This window comes from Pogoniulus pusillus, chromosome 20 (genome assembly GCF_015220805.1).
Source record: "Pogoniulus pusillus isolate bPogPus1 chromosome 20, bPogPus1.pri, whole genome shotgun sequence".
Taxonomy (NCBI): Eukaryota; Metazoa; Chordata; class Aves; order Piciformes; family Lybiidae; genus Pogoniulus; species Pogoniulus pusillus.
Window position 1 is genome coordinate 18,896,258 of NC_087283.1, and position 18,788 is coordinate 18,915,045.

Below are 18,788 nucleotides of genomic sequence, written 5' to 3' on the forward strand. Positions count from 1 at the left end.
ATTTCTTGTCAGCATTGTCTGACAAAAACTAGGATTGAATCTTGGCGTGTGCCCCAATTATTACAGGTGGTGATGCATAATGAAGGTTATTCATTACAGGACCCAAGATCTTTATAACGGCATTTGTGCGTTGTCTTTTTTTCTTCTGGTATTTTGTCAAGTGATGTGAACCCATGAATCTTTCGACCTCCTTAGAGAGGTGTAGCCTGATGTGAACCCATGAATCTTTCTACCTCCTTAGTGAGGTGTAGCCTATGCAGACTTTTTACATTTTTCCTTCCAGCAATTGACTTAAAATGCTGTTCAGAGGACATGGTTGTGGTGAGAGACGAGTGACTCCAGTGGCACTGGAGAACGTGTAAAATGTGTTTTTCTGTTGAGCTGCTTAGCAGATTTCTGCAATATGCTGTCAAAAATTCATGTGGAACTGTAGCTGAAGGTAGGCAACTAAGGAGAGGCTTCAACAATATGTTGGCAGCAGTCATGTCACAGAATATGTGCCTTGGTTTGGTTGATAGAAGCGGTTAATACCGGACATGTAGTTCGTTATGAGCTGAAACAAATACCATGTTAACACAAGTCTGCAAAGGATACATATAGTATTTATATTAAATCAGATGGGTGCTAAACCTTTTGGGGGGTGTATTTCTGTTCTCTCCTAAGTGCATGTTTTCATATCCTTACTGAAGTTATTTTCTGGTCACCAATGCTTACCTTAGTTCCCTTAACTCCTTCTAATAGTTGTATACATTCACGTGGTTGTGCTGTTAATTGTGGCTGGCCACAGCCAGGCCAAAGACAGCAAGTGAAAAGGAGACTAAGGAATCATTCTGTTGGAATGGACATCAGTGCTAAGTATAGAAGGGCTGTTGTACATTCTGGCAGATGGCTAGAAAGCATAATGTGTTTGATATCCTGCATCAGTTTCAAAATGAACTAGAAAGAGTTGCAGCTGCGTATATGTAGGTGGGTGCACGCCGAGAGTCCTTTAGTTTAATGACTTTGTAACACACTTTCCTTCCTCTTAGCTCCATCACAACTCACGTGTGAAGGCTTATCCTACTTTGTTCATTTGATTCATCCTAAGGAGTTCTGCAGATAGGATGATTATACTTACTGTCAATCTTCCATTCTCACTCTTACTTTAAAAGTATCTCAGTGACCAGCCTTTTCCTTCCAGAAAATGTTCTATTCACGTTGGCTTTGAAGAGAGAACTGCACTGGTGACTGGTCTGTAGGAGTTCCTCCCGTGCTTCTATTCTCTGCTGTACCTTTCTTAAGCAGAAGGTGGCAGTTTTTTTCTTTTCTTCTAGAAAAATTGCTGACTTAGGCAGTGTTTAATGATTGAGCCATTGCACTTCTGCATTCTTGCATAGGGTGGCAACTGAGACCGCAGTGGGGTTGGAGGATATTTGGCCTCACTTTTCAGAAATCTTGAGAAGTTTTTTAATTTTACTGTAGCAAGCATCTGATACTTGGTCCATACTAAGCAAAGCTGTGCTCTATTCTAAGTATTTGCCTAGTGAAAATGTTTCACTATTAATTCCATAGAACTCACTGAAGTAGCTGGTTTTTTTTTTCTGTCACAAAGCTACAGCAAGCAAACAAACTGGTTATGTTTTGTTTCTTGATACCAATGCTGCAGAAACTGTTTGTCTTGATAGCTGTCAAGTGTGATCCATGGCTCTGGGGAGAACTGTTACTTCTTCCTGTTGCCTGCATGTGCTCTCCTTGTTAGAAACATGAATGGGAATGCAAAGATATTTTTATTAGCCTTCTAGCATGGATGTGCTCACTGTGTGGCTACCTCCAGAGCCTTACTGGCTGGAATGCTTTTTGAAGTGTCCCAGGCTCTGAGCCCAACCCTACTCTGGAATGCGAGGTTAAATGTTGGCAGTGCAAATACAGAGTTTGAGTATGAAAATCCTAGGGTTCCCCAGTCCTGCAGTTTCAGAAGCTGGCCATTGAACTACATGTCAGCTCTGCTCCTCTCCCATACAAAAAGTAAGCATGCCTTGGGTTGCTGGGGAGTAGAGGGAGGTAGCATGGGGTTTGGTTTGTTTTTTCTTTACCTGTCCTGGCCTGCAGAAGCGCATGCTTTTCAAAGACACTAACTGGCAAGATTGCAAGAGGTCCCAAACAGGTGTTACCCAGATAGAAGCCTTCATTTGCAGAAGTATTTTATCACTACTTCTTTAATCAAACTGAGAAGCTCAACATACTTCAGAGCTGTTGCCTTATTAAGCAGGAGTCTGCTTCTATTTGTACTTCTAGTCAAGAAGCTCTGTTGATGAGCCTTCAAGGCTTAAATTTCCTTCTGTACCACAGTGCCAGAGGTTGATGTTTGAGGCTTCTCTTGGGAGTCTATGATGACAAAGCTGATAAAAAACATTAAAAGCAATATGCAAACGTTTTGGTGGAGAGGGAATGCCTCACGTAGTGTTAAACAACAGTTGCTAGGTTAGTTAAGGAGAAGAACTGATGAGCTCCAGAGGGAGTCTAGTCCAGTCATTAGCCTCTGTTTTTATGAGAGCAGGCTTGAAAAAATACATTTTTATGGTGCAACTCCCAAATTAAACTGTGTTATAGAAGTTAATGTGAATCTGCCTGTTAACTGTCTATTAAATGAATAAACAGATACTATTCCCTGGCCCTAGTATGGGGGGAGAGTCTATTTTACATTTTTAGAAAGTTTACTGTCTGAGAGATACCCTCTTATGAGAGTTTACAATGCACTGTAGTACAGATCTGACAGTACTCATTTTAACTTAATTTTCTTTGATGGTCTCCTTACGTTTGTTAATGCTTCAGTGTGTCATGGTGTTTGACATGCAAAATGAACTTCCTCTTTAACTGCCTTTAAAAACCATTGCTTGGTGATGATAACTGAAATGGTTATAACCAATGTATAGTTGTAGACATTGTATTAGTATTCTGTTCCACGGAACTAGATTTGAATACAGATCTTCAATCTGTACTTTTTAGCTGGTTTAAAACTGTGTAAACATTCTACCTATCCTAATTTTTTTTGTTGCTGTTGATGTGTAAAATTATCTATTCAGTGTGCTGTCTAAATGCCACGGTCTGTTCTGTGCACAGGTGTTAGCAGGGACTGTTAGCATTCGGTCTTTATGTGAAACTTGTTGAACAGAAACTAGTAAAATGGTTTCCCTCATGGTCTAAAGCAAGATTTTAAAAGAAATTAAGCTAAAAGCTAGTACTTTTTAATTCATTTCAAGCATTGGACAACATTGTTCTTTTGAGTTAGAAAAAAATACAAGCTGTAATCAAAGTTAACTGGGAAACTTCTCAGTGATTTACCTGATTTGATTCAGTGCACCCTTACTGACTTGAGAGGCTAACTACTGCAGTTATCTTTAAAGCTTCTCTGGCAGCAAAGACATGAATGCCTTTTAGTACTTCACTGTTTCATAGCTCTCTGAATCATTATAAAATGTCAAGAAAATTTCCTGGCTGTCTTTGTATATGCTTTAGTTGCATACTTGTCTAAGTCTGAGGCAACAAACAATTTAAAAGCTGAAACTGTTGCTGGTGTTTTCTTCTCATTGTGCTGACACGGAGCCAAATCTTGGACACCAGACAGAGCACAAGTAAACATGTCTGTGTAGAGGTACCTATATGAACCACAAAACCCATGAGATCTGAAGAGTGTTAAAAACAATATGGGGCAGTTTCACTTCAGCAGAAATGTTGATTTTATTGCCTTGTATGTCATACAATGCTGCTATTTGGCTTTTTTTCCCCCCAGAAGTTAATTGAACATTCAGTGTTCAGATCCTTAGGTGAGAGAGAAGGACAGAGGGAGTATTTGCAGGAGTGTTAGAATGGTATGGTTTCAGAAAGCTGGAACATTGAGACTGCAATATGAATCATGTACAGTTAGGTGACAGGTAGGCATTGTAATCTAGCAGTGACATGGTAATTCTCATTTACTGACTCATGGGCCTCTTACAACTAATACCAGCATTCGTATTTTGCTCTGCCTTCGCATGGAAGAGAGTTTGTAGAACTTAAAATGTTTGTAGCTCTTAGGCTATATAAATACTTCATTGTGAACACTGAATTAACAGAGATTTATTAAATTCTCTACCATTAACTTTCATCAGCAAGCCAAATGTTGCAATGTAGACTGTAAAATCAGCGAGAGGTTGCTCAGTAGTGCAGGTAACATGCAAGACTCTGCAGAGTGAGCCAGGAGGTGTGCCTGTCCAATAATGGCAGTGATGCTGAGGTGGAGGGATAAATGGAGCAGAAAAACCACAGAGGCTGATCACTGAAATCTTTCTGTACAGTAGCACCAGTTCAGTATTTACCCACAGATTCAGCATTTACCCATTTTCCTCGTGCTTGTATCCAGTATTTAGTCTCTTGTGAGTCCATAGTATAGAAGGTTTCTTTAGTCTTTGTTAGAACCAAAGTGTACTACACACCATTTATTTGAAATTGTGCCCTCCACTGCTGTATTATGGAGGCAAATGCAGCTCAAGTATGATGGAGGACAGTTTCCGTTTAATTTCTTCTTGCAGAGAAACACATTGAAGACAAAACAGATTTGTTCCACCCCCACTTTCTTACTTTTTTCGTACATCTTAATTAAAAAAAAAACAATTTAGATGAAAAGGAGATTTTCCAGAAAGGGCTGATATATTTCCATGAAAGGAAGAGCTAACCTCATCCTGTTAAAACACATCTCACGTCTTCACCTATCACTGCTGGGTTGACATTATGTATACCATCTCTCCCTCAGCCCAGCCCATGAATTCACCGGATCACCCGATCGGAGAGAACATTTCGCCCACACAGTTCACTCTTCTCACTTCCCCTGTGCTTTAGAACCTCACATGCATGCTGGCATTGTGCCGACATTCTGTATGGCCCAACAAAACACGACAATAACGATGTTCCTGTCTGAATGCACATACAAAAAATAATGCTTCCCTTTCCAAATTTTACAGGTTTATGGAAGCTAAACTTCATCCTTAAGCCATGAAAACTTTCCCTCTGAAAATTTTTCCCTCTAGCTGTCTTGTTTTAGGACATTTTAATCCTCTAATTATATTCCAAACTGAATACCTGGGAGCAATGAAAAATGTTTCTGTTTCAAGTCCAGAATTTTCACCTAGATTTGTAGTTTACTTCTCCTGGTTGCAAAGGTAAAAGTGTCCATCAGAAACAGGAGGGACATTCCTCAGTTTAGTTTACAGTGCTACACTTTATTTTTCACAGTTCTAGGTCCTGGACTCACAGAAAGCAGTTAACTGTTCCTTCTGCATTAGTAAGTTTGATTGGCTTTTCTGTAACTGTGACAAACTAATTTTCACAAAACAGAGCTTGGATGTCAGAGAAGTCTGTAACTTTAACAGATTATGGGATACTGGTGAGAGGTAATCTTAGTTTACGGAGGTTGCTCTTCACTCAGGTCAGTGTGGATGGGGTTCCAAATGGTAGTTCAGAATGATTTGTGCTCAGTTATTTTCTTGGCCTCACTAAGCTACAGTTAGGTTTTGTAAATGTAATTCTTTTCTTACACCTTAGTATTTAGAGTAGGCATGTTGAGGTGACCAAGCTTTTAATCTGAACAAAAGTAGTCACTTTGCAGTGGAAATATAGGCATTGACAAGCTTTTCTTGTATCTCTAAGTGAATTAAAATGAATTTGAGATGCAGTTGTTACACCCAAGTGACTAGGACAGTATTGCGCAGTTGTTGATTTCCACTGAAGAAGGCATTTAGCTGAGATGACAAAAAATAGGTATCTGTCTTCCTACCTTTGCTTGGCAATGATTGCTTCTGTATGTAGAGGCCATTAAACAGCACAAATATTTCTTCCTCTTCTTGAGTAGTGCATAGCCAGTAGCATTCAACTGATGTCAGTATTGGTTTTCATTATGTTACTTCCTTATGCAATCATTGGGACTTTCAAGAGCATGGATGTATCCCTTCAGTGGAAGCATTTAGTACAGGGACAGAACAGACAGCTAAGAGTGGCCTAACAAAATCTGCCACCACATGTCAGTCACCACAGGTGTCTTGCTTGACACATAGCAGTGTAGTGAGAATGCCACAGATGAGCTATGAAGATGGCAAACACTTGTGGATAGGGACCTTTTTGCTCTAGCACCTGCACTCACAATAATACCTGTGCAGGCAGAAAGGATGTTTTAACTGAAGTGGAATGAGCTGCTGGTTAAAGTTCAATTCCACATGAAACATCCTGTTGACAATCTCAGCACAAACATCAATGGCAGAAGAAAGGGCAGTTGAATATTTTTCAGTCCTTTCAAGTACAGTATCTCCAGATTGAGACTCAAGGTCAGTGGTATGGACTTCTGTGGAGTTTGTACTCCTACTAGCTGTGATGGAGCTGATCTCCTAAAAGAGTGTCACCATTTTCATTCTTTGGCATTTCAATGGAAATTAGCACAGACGTTAGTGCCATGAGAAGGTAGAAACCAACTGGATGTGTGGTTGTCTGATACATATCCTTGTGATTCAAGAAATTAAAAATATCTGGCATATTTCTATCCAGGCTGTTTCCCATCTCTTGATTGCTCAGTATTTTGTGGACAAGTTCATGACCTTTGTATAGCAGATAAAAATTGGCAGGGCAAATTTCTTAATTTTAATGTATTAGTCAATTAATGAACAATGTACGGTACCAAGCTCTATCAACAACCTGAGTGCATCATGAACTGCAGTAGTTAAACTGGCACCAAGAGGATCTTCCTTGATAAGTGAGGAAGTGGCATGATCTGTCATTAGTTTCCTCCTAACGAGAAACAAGTATCTTGAACCACATCTTTAGACTCCCACGCTGTTGTGGATATCAAGATGTTAAGTTCGGTTTACTTTAAAGGTCATCATGTGAGCTCTAACACACGATTTCTACAGTATAAACAAAACAGAACTCCTCAAAAGGAAAATGCAGGTTATCAAAAGTGAGTGAATCTTTACACAATGTCTGAAAATAAATTGCAGCATTGCTTTTATGACCCAAAACCATTAGCAGTTATGCACTGGCTTTTTATTGTGAGATGAAATTCAAGTCTGTGTGGATATAGTTTGGTTATCTGTATTATGGCAACATCCAAAACAGTCCAAGAGTTGGGAGTATATGGAGCATCCACTACAAAGAATTTACCATCTAAGAGAACAAACATGAAAGGTCAGGCAGACAGGATATAACTATACATAGAGTGGAAGGTAGGGAGGAGCACAAAGCTGACTGACCCATTTTGCACAAGAGAAGTTGAAGTTGGAGCACATCTTTTCATGGTTTTTGTGCTGTGACAGACAAAGATGGATGTGGTAAAGGAGGAGGAAGCCAGGGCACTCAGAGTAGGCACATGTCATAACCAAGACTTTAAAATATAAAACAGCTTAAAGAATGTGTTGTTGGACAAAGCAGTGAGAAGAAAGTTAAAATGGAGATCTGGAACTGGGGTTACATGAAGTCATATCAGTGTGAGAGTAAAATGATTTACTGTTTTCCTGAGTGTTTTTATTGGTGATTTAGATATGGTTCTGAGATGCTGGATAATCTCCTGAATTCAGATCAACCCACTACAAATATGGGAAGCAGTGACATACTTTCTTGAGTGTGATTCTTGACAGGAGATTATTTACAGTGGAAATCGGCATTGTTTCAAGTTTTCACCAGTTAACTATAAAGCTTTAGCCTGAACGGCTTATAAAGGATGAAATGCTGGGTAAATTAGATGGATTAAGGCAACATATTTTAGTTCTAAGTTCTCACAAACTTAAAAGCTGTTTAGGCAAGGAATTTTGCCTCAAGCCCTCTTCTCTTTGAAAATTTTAAATTGTGAGCTTTAAAAGAAGAATCTGGTGTCCAGTACTTCATGGGGACTGCATGAGATTTCTTGTGGAATGTATTTTAGTGAGATGGGAGGTGAACTGAAGAGTGGCAGAAAGCAGTACTGACTGACCATCCATCAGAGAAGTTGTTACCTATCCTTGAGTCTCATAGTGTATTGGAATAGTTTTTAAACTGTGTTGCCAGTATACTTTGGGGACTAAGTATTCCTAAAACATCACACAATTCTTGGAGGCACTTATAGCTTCTCAATAAATTACTGTAGCACTGAATTGAAACATGTTAAATTCTGTCTTCAGAAGTATGGAGGGGTATGTAAGGCAAGGGACTGTGAAAGCTGACTTGACATTTGTTCTGAGCTCTTTCATTGAGCTATTACAGTTACTGTTCCTCTGTTAACATAGAGACATTTTCGGTTAGCAAGGCTGTGGTTCAAACCAAGTTACCAAGTCTTTGCCTCCTGCTTCTTGTTGCAACTTCCATCACTTACTGCATCCTCTGCTGTAGCAGCACAGACACTTGCTTATGGTTGCTATTATTTTTCAGATGAATTAATTCCCTGGTCTGATTCACTCTGAAACCACACAAGTGTTAGTGGTGGCACAACGGCAAGGATGACACCTAGGCAGGAAAGGGTGCCTGAGAATGGAGAATGCCTAAAGAGGGAAAATGGGGACTGCTGAAGTATTCATCACCTGGGAGAGGCCAGTATAGCCATTAACTTCAAGCCCAGGGAAACACCTCCTGGCAGCCTAACCTTTGCATTTGTAGGTCTTGTTGATGAACAGGGTTCATATTAGTCAGATAGGAGTTGAATTTTTTTGGCATCAAGTTATCCCTCAAATTAGCCCTCCTGAATAAGAACAGTGGACTCTGGGAAACAGTTGGCTTTGCAAGTTCTGTGATTTCTGAGAGCAGCTATTGCCATGTAATTGAAGTTGTATTGTTAAAATACCAGTTAAAATGACTGGCTGCTAGTAGAACAGCCAGACCAAAACAGATCTCAGAGCTGGCTAGATTTCTCAAGTATTTATTCAGTTTTATAGAACATCATGCACTTCTGCAATGAAATCTCTACTGCAAGAGTTCAGTTACCAACAGCTAACACAGCTGCTTTATGGCCAGGCTGGCTCTGCCTGCATAAGCAGTAGCTCTAAAAATGTCTCCAGTGTTCATACACTCTCAGTCACAATGAGAGAAGTTGGTAGGCTAAGATCTGTATTAATGGTAAAATAGTTGTAGTTCTGATGGATTACCCATTGACTTTGATGTGTATGGCAGCAATGCAAGCTTGTGATGGAGTCTCCATTTCTGAGCACAGACTGTGATTTTAAGGAAGGCCATACTGTTAAGCCCTATGTACTTTATAGCTTCTTGCTGGTTCCTAAGAGGGGTCACGGCAGCTGATAAACAATTCAGCCAAGTGTAGAATCTAAAATTGAATATTTTATCTCTTTTGCCTTCCCATTATTGTTTCCTGAAGATGAGGACTATTTTGAAATAATTATTGGATCCACAGCACGTTTTTATATGTTTGTCTCGAGAATTAATGCTTTGGAAGAGGTTTGGATTATTGTCTGTACAGGCTGAAGTCCTTTACCTATGGTTTGGACACTGGTCAAATCAATTTTACAAGCAGGGCTTGTGAAGTCAATTCTAGGAGAGTAATCCTGGACTGCCCCTGCGTCTTCCTCTCAGTTCTGCAGCTATGTGAGTGCTGTAACCATTGGTCTAACTAGACTGGGGTCAAAACAAACTAGCAAAACAGAGTGGGTTTGTTTGGTACATTTTTTTTGTAACCAAGGGTGCTGCTACCAAAGAACTGCTCTTGAAACACTCTTATCCTCATCTAGGATGACTTTGAACTAGGCTAGATAGTTCCTGGGCTATGCAGGGCCCCACAGTTCACATTACCAGATGCTTTGGACAGTGTCTCACTCCTAAATGAAAGATGGAAATAGATCTCTCTTTTTCAACACAGGAGTGGCAGCTGTAAGTATTTAAAGAGTAGATACTGGCAACTACAAATGAGCTGAAATGGGAGCTAAGTGGATTCTTGCATGGCTAACAGACAAACAGCATTCTTACACAAAGTGAGTTGTCCTTCCTGGCAGCAAGGCAGTCAGAGTTGCCTCTTGACTGGGTAACAGATGCTGTGCCTCTTCTGTATGCATATAAAATAACAGCATTGAATATTTGGAGGGGGGATTAAGTCTGCAGCAAACAAAAGTTGTGACAATTCAAAACATGGACAAGAGATCAAATACATTTCATCTCATAGCAGTTTCTGAGTTAACTGGCTTTAATTGTAAAAGGTCTTTGTCTTTTTTTTTGTTTTTAGTAGAACTGCCAGAGGCTAAACTTTACACATCATTAAAATATAGACTTTTTTTTCCCAAATGGTCATCAGTTTCTCTCTTTACAGAAACTGCTACACTGTTCCCTACTGCTATGATAGTCCTAGGAGTTCTTATGGAGATTTTGCTCCTTTCTTCTAAATCATGGCATTCATTCACTTTGCTTCAGGGTATTAATAGCCATGGTAACCAGTTGTCAGTGAGAACCTTGTCCAGTCTCTAGAGTAACAGGAGCCAATGAAAGGAACATTTTTCCTTCATTACTTTTCTATGGTCCTCTGATCATTTGCCACAAAAAAAAAGCAGATTATTTTGACAGATCCAGGTTAGGGAGTGGCTCCATGTGCAGCCAGACTGGCAGAGGACTGGTGACTGCAGGCCATGTGAAGGAGTTCACGTCTTAATGAAGACCAGCTGCCCAAGTCTGACCATGTCCTCAAGTTCTGTAGTGCTTGCTGTCAGATCAAGGCAAGGGAGATGGAAACTCCATCCTCAAGGTGTATTGTGATACCAGTTCTTTTTTTTTTTTTTTTAAGGAGGCCAAATAAATGCCCAGGTTATCATTCATATGGTATCTGAATGATAAGCTGAAGTTGAGATTACTCTGGACAGGCAAATGAGCTTGATCCTTTGTTTTACTTGGCTATGAGTGAAGCCAAGGTTTGCATAGAGATTCTTCATACAGGGCTGGTCCCAAAGAGCATAAGATATGGAAAAATGTAAGGTGAAGGCAAAGTTCAGAGGAGAGGATTGAAATAAAACTTGTTCCAGCGTCCACAGTAATTTTTTTTTTCAATACTCTGATGCTGCTTCTGAGAATCTGTTTTCTAAATTAATGAGGTGATGACATCTACAAGATGTCTTCATGTTGGGTCCAGAAGCTTGCTACAGCTGCTGAGATAGGTGACAGACAGAGTAGACATTATCTGTGAACCATATAATAGCTATTTGAGAAAGCATAGTAACTTTTGGACATGATTCACTGTCGAACTTAAAGGCAGATTGGCAAAAAATGGTATGGCTGGCTCCAGTGTCCATGTTGTTGCCACATCTATATCAGCTTGGATAAACTAGAATTTAATTTAGAAAGATTTATATGTTTCGGTTTTCATCTGACTCCTGGCTGCATGTTTTTGTCTATAGATTAAAAGCCCCCAAACCAGCAGGATTACCAAGAATAATTTCTAAAGGGAAAGATTTCAGAGGGTGGGAGAAAAACAAAAATGTCCTTCTGTTCTCTGAAACAAAAGCATATTCTTTGGAATCTCTTTATAGAGAGCATATACAGTGGTCAGTATGTGAAAGGTACTCGGACTAGTCCCAGAGCCCTTCAGAAAACTTACCAGGCTCCAGCAATATCACTTGGGAGGCAGATATGACCTGTAAACAGACTAAGCATTAGGGATTACCTCTTACCTTATGCCAAAACAAGTACTGCATTATAGGGAGTAATAACTCAGCCCTGGATTCATAAAAGCAGCTGCTTAACAGTTCTTTTCTGAGTGTTATAGAGCCTTTAAAAATCTGTCTATGAATTTTTCCCTACAAATGCCTGTATTGTGTAATCTGGTTTGGGAATAGGCAAACGTACTGGATCTTAGAAGTTTGTAGATTTATGTGTGGTTGTAAAATAGTCTGTGTGTTTTCATTTTTAATTTTCCAATAAATGGCAAGAGTCAGTAACAACAAGCTTGTTCATACAAAGCCAAATATGCAACTGCAAGAGTCTGGGGTGAGAGACCTCCTTGAAAACTAAGCAAGGTGAGTTTCTTACAGTGTGATTTTGACTGTATGTGACTGTTTTTAAGTGGCTGTCTCCTTGGACCTCTTAACACAAGTGTGGATTATAGGTGAATGTTCTTCTTTGGAAGAAAAGGGCAATGTCTTGTAGTTTGTACACAGACTGAGCTATGAGTGCTAAATACATAATGCTGAGCAATAAGACTCTGTAACAAATTTAAAATTTACTGAGAAGTGTTTCTATCACACAGGCCCTGTGTAAACAAGCCCAGTTTTGCATATTCAGTAAATGTGCTATAATATGGAATTGCAAAGCAGCAGCCAAAAGTGCAGATTTGCAAGGAAGGCACTAAATTCTATGCAGACTATTTAAATGGCACTCCTGTGGTTTATTAGTTAAAGAACAAGTTTTGTTGCCATGTTTAACTGGCACCTTTCTGCTTTCCAAGGATTCTTCCTTCACTGTCTGTCTGGATAAGTAGAACCATCCTAGGCTCAACGGGATGGGTGCTGTAGTTTGATGAACACCTATTTTTGTGTCACTGCTCCTCAATCCCCAACTGTTCATTCCCCACGTCTTTATCACTGTCTCTTTTGTGACAGTAAAATTGTTCATGGAATGTTGTGATAAAACAGAGTAGGGAATGAATATGGGTTAAAACCAACTTTTCTCCAGACTCCTTTCACCAGCCTTCCAAACTTGTTTGGGAGCAACAAGGGAGAAAGAAAAGGGGAGGAACAAAGAGCCTTGAGGAAGGGTGGTTTAAGTCTGCACTGTTAATAAAAGCAGTGTGTGTCAGACTGTAGATATTAGCTGCCTGGTTGACCTGAATATCTGTAGCGTCAAAAGCCTGTTAAGGACTTCTCAGTAGATATAGTCCAAGGAAGTATAAACCATACCAATCTGTTCCAGTGAAAAAATACCTGATCTGTCAAAAGGAGAATTGCTGTTATGGAAATGATATGCTGTTTCTATAACTGCCCTTGGTGAGGTAGAGCTCTGCTGGAGATGCAGCATGCTAATTTTATATGCACATGTACACCATAGCCCAGCCATGCAAGTAGGTGTGTTTGTCACAAAAAGCTGTTGGTAAAGAAATTTCAACAAGTGTCAGTAATTTCAAAGTTTTAAGTGCCATTTTTAGAACTAATATCGGAAACTACATCCCACTGACTTATGATGAAAGACTGATACATTTCTAAGGCATTTTGGAAACAAAATTCCATTTTTGGAAGTAACTTAACTACTGTAGAAAATTTATTCCATCCATAACTAAGACTTTAGTCCTATTGCTGTGTGTAGTCCAGCTTCATCTCAAGGCACTGCCATAAGAAACTTGGTGGTTGTCAAAGTTATTTTTTAAGTTAATTAACAGAGGGATTTTTGATTTAGTGCTATGTAACTAAAAAATCAGAAGTTGTCTTTCAAGTGTGAATATGTGGGGCTTTTTTTAACTTGTAAAATGAAAACAATTCCTTCTTTAACTGCAGGCAAGCTTTTTGTTTTCACCAAAATTTTACTTCACCATCCCTTTATCTCTTTTAGTAACAAGAGCAAAAGTCAGTTTACATAGGATAAGAGTCTCACCGTAATTTTCTATTTTTAGAAATGAACTTTTCCCCCACAACTCTGGAAGACAAAACACCATGTGAGAAGTTGACTACTCTCATCATATTCCAGCTGAGAACAGAAATAAAAGTGCCAGCAACATCACAAATAAGCCTTTTTCTCACGAGACTTACAGCACATTTTTTTTCTGACAGAAAGCATTCAGATGAATTTCCAAACTCTTAGATGTTTATCTGAACTATACCCACATTTTTTAACCTTTTGTAGCTTTTACTTATATCTGAGACTGAAAACTATATTCATCAGAGCCATGGCTTAGAACAACAATCATCACTAGGGAATAGGTTGTTTGTTCTCAGTTGCTGGTATGAACTGTGGGGAATGGGATGATTTGATGAATTGATTTCTAAGTGCTATAAAGATTCTCTCTTACTGACTTCAAGTGGCAGTCTGTTTTTCCTGATAACTTAGTGCTGTGTATCACTTACTTCTGACAATGATTCCTTGAAGCAGTGATCCTTTTCTTTACTGAATGCAAAATACGTCTATAAAACTAAGGTTAACAACAGTGATTCCTTGAAGCAATGATCCTTTTCTTTCCTGAATGCAAAATATCTGTGAAACTAAGGTTATGAAGAGAAAATCTTGTAGTAAATAATTCAGTAGCCCTTGTTAACCCTTCAGTTAGCATTGCATTAAACTTCATGGTTTAGTTTCCAGACTCACTTTCTCCAAGTCCCACTATTTATTGACCAGCCTCATCACAGGTTTTCTTCTAAAGTGACCCTACAGCAATGTATTCACAGCCTTTATCCTGAGATGCCATCTGTTCATTTTTGTTCTTGTTTACAGGTTTTTCACTGGCCTTTGTAAAGAACATCATCAATATGATGGAACTGCATTAGAGTGTTTCTCCAGAGCTATTGCCGCTTGCAGGCATGCCCTTTTGTCTCATGACACAAAGCATTTGGCAGCAGTACTGACTGAGGATATCCTTGCTTTGCATTGCTTACTGCCGCCACCACACTGTCCCTGAACATTTGTGCTGACACAGCTTTTTTTGCGGGGCCCCACTGTGGATCAGATCAGGGAACTTCTCTGACTTGAACAATCTTCCCCCCACTCCCCCCAGATAAAGAATGAAGTTGGGTCAGTTTCCTTGGTCTGGCTCACAGGGTGGTCTCACAACTGGCTGTGCCAAAACAGCTGAGCAGATGGCATGCTTTTACGGTGCAGAGGGAGGGAAGAAACCATTAAACTGGTATTGCCCAACACTATATCTTATTAGTTTCAAAGTATAAACAGATGTAAATACTAAATTTATTTCCCAGTACTTCTTGTAGTAGCTGTAATTTACCTTAGTGGCTTGGTTGCTGATTTTAAGTAAAAATGAGTAAAGGAGGAGATTTTGAGACTTAGCTGCTCTAATTTACTGTGTAGCCTAAATTCATTTTAATCAACTGGAAAAAATACATTTTGTTAGAGCAAGATCTATATTTAATATACCCAGTTGGCATTAATAACTGCCTAACTCATGTGGATCAAAGTGTTGCTTCTTTTGCTAATTATTCTTTAATTGCTGAGTTAATATCATCTTTGGTTTGTTATCTGGCACAGTAAAGATACATGTTTAAAACATCAACAAAGGTCCTGCAAATGGGGTCAGGTTTGGCTCTGTTCCCTGGATGAGAGTGTGCTCTGGCGTTCAGTCAGATTGAACTGAGTCCAGTGATTTCTGCATCATACCTGACTGGGGCTGGCTTTTCCTGCCAGTCTTGTAGGTCAGAAACCTACAATTGTGTTTGTTGCCCTGCATTCATTCTCCGCAGATTGTTCTTTGATCCAACCTGCAGATATCTCCTGGTTTTAAAGCTTTTTTTCTTGTTTTCCTCTCTGCGTTTTGGCACAGGGCAAGCGATCAACAATTTATGTTGAAGCAGCAGGTTCATCCTTACCCGTACCTTAATTTTTTGAAACTGGGTATGTTCAGTTGGTACAAATTCCCCCACACACCCCTTTTTTTTTTTCTTTTGTAGAAGGCACAGCAACAGAGGAACAGGAAAGGGCTATATGCAAAGCTCTGTCATTCTCACTGCTGTTGTGTCCTGCTTGCAAAGTAGGTGTGTAATGGGAGAGCACACCTATAAGATACTTCAGAGAACTCTCTGGGTTGCTTATGAAGAAAACTAAGGTTATGACCAAGATACAGGTGCCATGATGATTTTGAATGGCAGTTAAGGAAGATAGATCTGCTTTTTAAGCTGTGTGGGCACTGTGGCTTATTTTAACTGTAACTGAAGTGGGAACGTTCTCTGCTTTGCTGTGTGCAGGTGGCTGGGTGAGGTTATCCTCTTCACGGAACCCAGCAACACTCAGACCAGGACATGCATCCATAACCTTGGAGGCAAAGGTAGTAAGCTGAGCTGAGCAGAGTTGAAAAAAACTGTTGCTTCCAAATGAAAGTAAGTCCATTCCAACCTGATACTGCCTCAGGCAGAGAATTATTGCAGCAAAAGTGAATGAGATGTTTCTATCTGGTTTGGTGAGTTCAGTCAGTTCTCTGAAGGTCACACGAGAGAAGACATGCAGAAACCCTCCATTCCCTAGCAGGGAAATGTCAGGTGAGTGCAGCTATCACACTGCACCTTTATTGAGTTGGTTCTAGCTAATAATTTAGTATTAGCTGTGCTGGAGAATTTGTCACATTCTGTTGAAGGATGTTACTGTTCCTTTGTCAGATTTAGTGAAGTTCCATCAGTTTAATTTGCTAGCTCTCGTATTAGTGGAACCTAAAGCTCATTATAGTGTAAGTCACTACTTAGACTATGAACTTTGGAGCTTATAAAAAGATGGTTAGCCACTGACTATCAGAACAGCTGATGGTCCTAGGGCTTCTATAGGACCTTCTATCAAACATGTATGAAACAGAGCTAGCTAAGTTCCCACCCTTATGCCACTCATGGTACCATATAATGAGCCAGTACAAGGAACTGAGACAAAAAGTTGCTTTCTTTGGAGAGCTTGTTTTCAACTGGCTCAAATCCCTGAGCAGACTCACTGCACAGTGCTCACATCAGCACAAATCACTGAGCAACTGAGGGTAGGGTAGATGGCCAGGCTATAGCAACTGTAAATTAGGTTGACTTAAGGTGTTTGAGAAATACACCCTAAACTGACAGAAAAAGTATAAAAGCTTCTCTTTAGGAATATTGTTTTTTCCTGAGCAATCAGACCACTGCTGGAAAATGCAGAGATACTAAGTACAAAGGAATTTAAGTCCTACACAATTCTAATTTTAATTTTTAATTTTGAGTCATATATCATCCATTTATGTTATAAATATTGAAGATTTCCCAAAAAGGAATTATTCCCACTCTTTCATTTAAATACCTGTCATTCTGGTGACTTTATGGGTTAATTAGTTCATTTTCTGAAATGTATTTCTGGGATATTTTCTCTTTAAGTACTTTGACCCATAACCTCATGTTCTGAGAGTAACTTAACCTTTGGTCTTGTACAGTTTACTGGCAACCATTTATTTCCTTTTAAGATCCTTCTTATTTGTGATTCTTAGCAATATAAACCACATACAGCTACTATTTCCTAACATGAAGCCTCACACAGTGAATTGATGTTACATTTAATTAACAGAAGAGCTTTAGATACTTCACAAAGTTACTGACCCCAGGAACACTGTACATTAATACCAAATGTTTGACATCATTTACTGTAATAAGAGATTGTAATCCCAGATTAAAATCATATTAAAAGGTGGATCAAATTTCTTTTCCAGCTAGAGGACTGCTTTAGGAAAGAGTTAACCTTGCTCAGATACACTATATGAAGTTCTACGCCCTAACAAGTTTGGATTTCTTTCAAGTTTTACTCTTAACATTTCTTGGCTTACAATTGTTTTCTAATTTTAAAGCTTAATTTTAAACTTTACAACCAATTTTGTAACAGCTTCAGTGTAATTTGTTAGGGCATTCCCAATGAGAAAAATCCTAAGAAATCCAGTAAGGCTGTTTTTAGTCCTCCAAAGGTATATAAATACTGGTGGTGAAACTATTTTTAGTTTGGTCTTTTGTCTGTTTCACTGGTACATACCAATTGTTTTGTACCAAGCACGTTCAGAGCCTGGTAGCCAGTTGAACTGGGTTTACAACTTTGGAAGCTGCTAGACAAATAACTTTCATGTACTGTCTTGACTGGAAGAGATTCATTTCCAGTTTATGGCCATACTGGAGCAGACACACCCCTCCCTTTATGATAACAAATATGAAATAGTGTTCTGTGATAGGGATCTTTGATACATTGACTGGGCTTGGAAGGTGCTACTGTAAAAATGCTAAAAGCCTAAAATACACTTTTTCTTAATATAGCTAGAACTCAGATCAAGTAGTTTCCCATTTGGTGCCTCTGGCACTTTAGAAGGCTTTTCCTTTTAATGTTTCTTGAACAACTGTATAAACCCAGAGGATTAGAGTCTGCCTGCAGGAGAGCACCAAGAAGGGCAGCTGTTGTTCTCTTCAGCATTTTTTTGCTGAGCAAAAAGCATGTCAAAGCCATCAGGACAGCTTAATGCTACTACATACTAAAAAAGTCATGCATTGTAGTGATTGTGGGTACATACAGTCCTGCTGACTACTTCCTGCTGAATCCCTGCCCAGCAGAAACCACTTTGTGGCTGATGGATTGTTTCTTCTTTTTTAATTGAGCAAAACTGGAGAAGATGTATATGTTTTAACTTGATTGGAAACCAAGTAGCCAAGTCCAGAGGCCTTGCCTTTCTTGTCTGTGAGTCGTACATTTGTTTCAGCAAAAGGGTTTATTAAGGTAATGGAGACATTTTCATGACAGTATTAGGGCCTCCCTCTGTTTTATATTAAAAACAATAACAAAACAACAACAACAAACAACTTAGTCCCAGGCTTTTATTTAAAAACCTGTCAGTTTGGTGGGTTTATGGATTAATTATATCCCTTTTTTCCCAACTGTATTTATGAAGCATTTTCCCTTCAAACTGCTTCAACCCACAACTTCCTGTTCTAAGAGGAACTTAACCCAATGCAGTTAGTGCTGTGCACACTACTGCTAACACATGGGTTATTCTTCAGGATCCTTGCCTTGATTACTTTTTTTTTCTTTATATGTTTCAGAAGACATCTTGGACTGTTCAGTTTCAGACTGAACAAGACATGGAAAAGAGGCAGGTTTGGTCTGATTTAAATAGGAAATAGTTTGATATCTATTGTCACCAGTTAGTG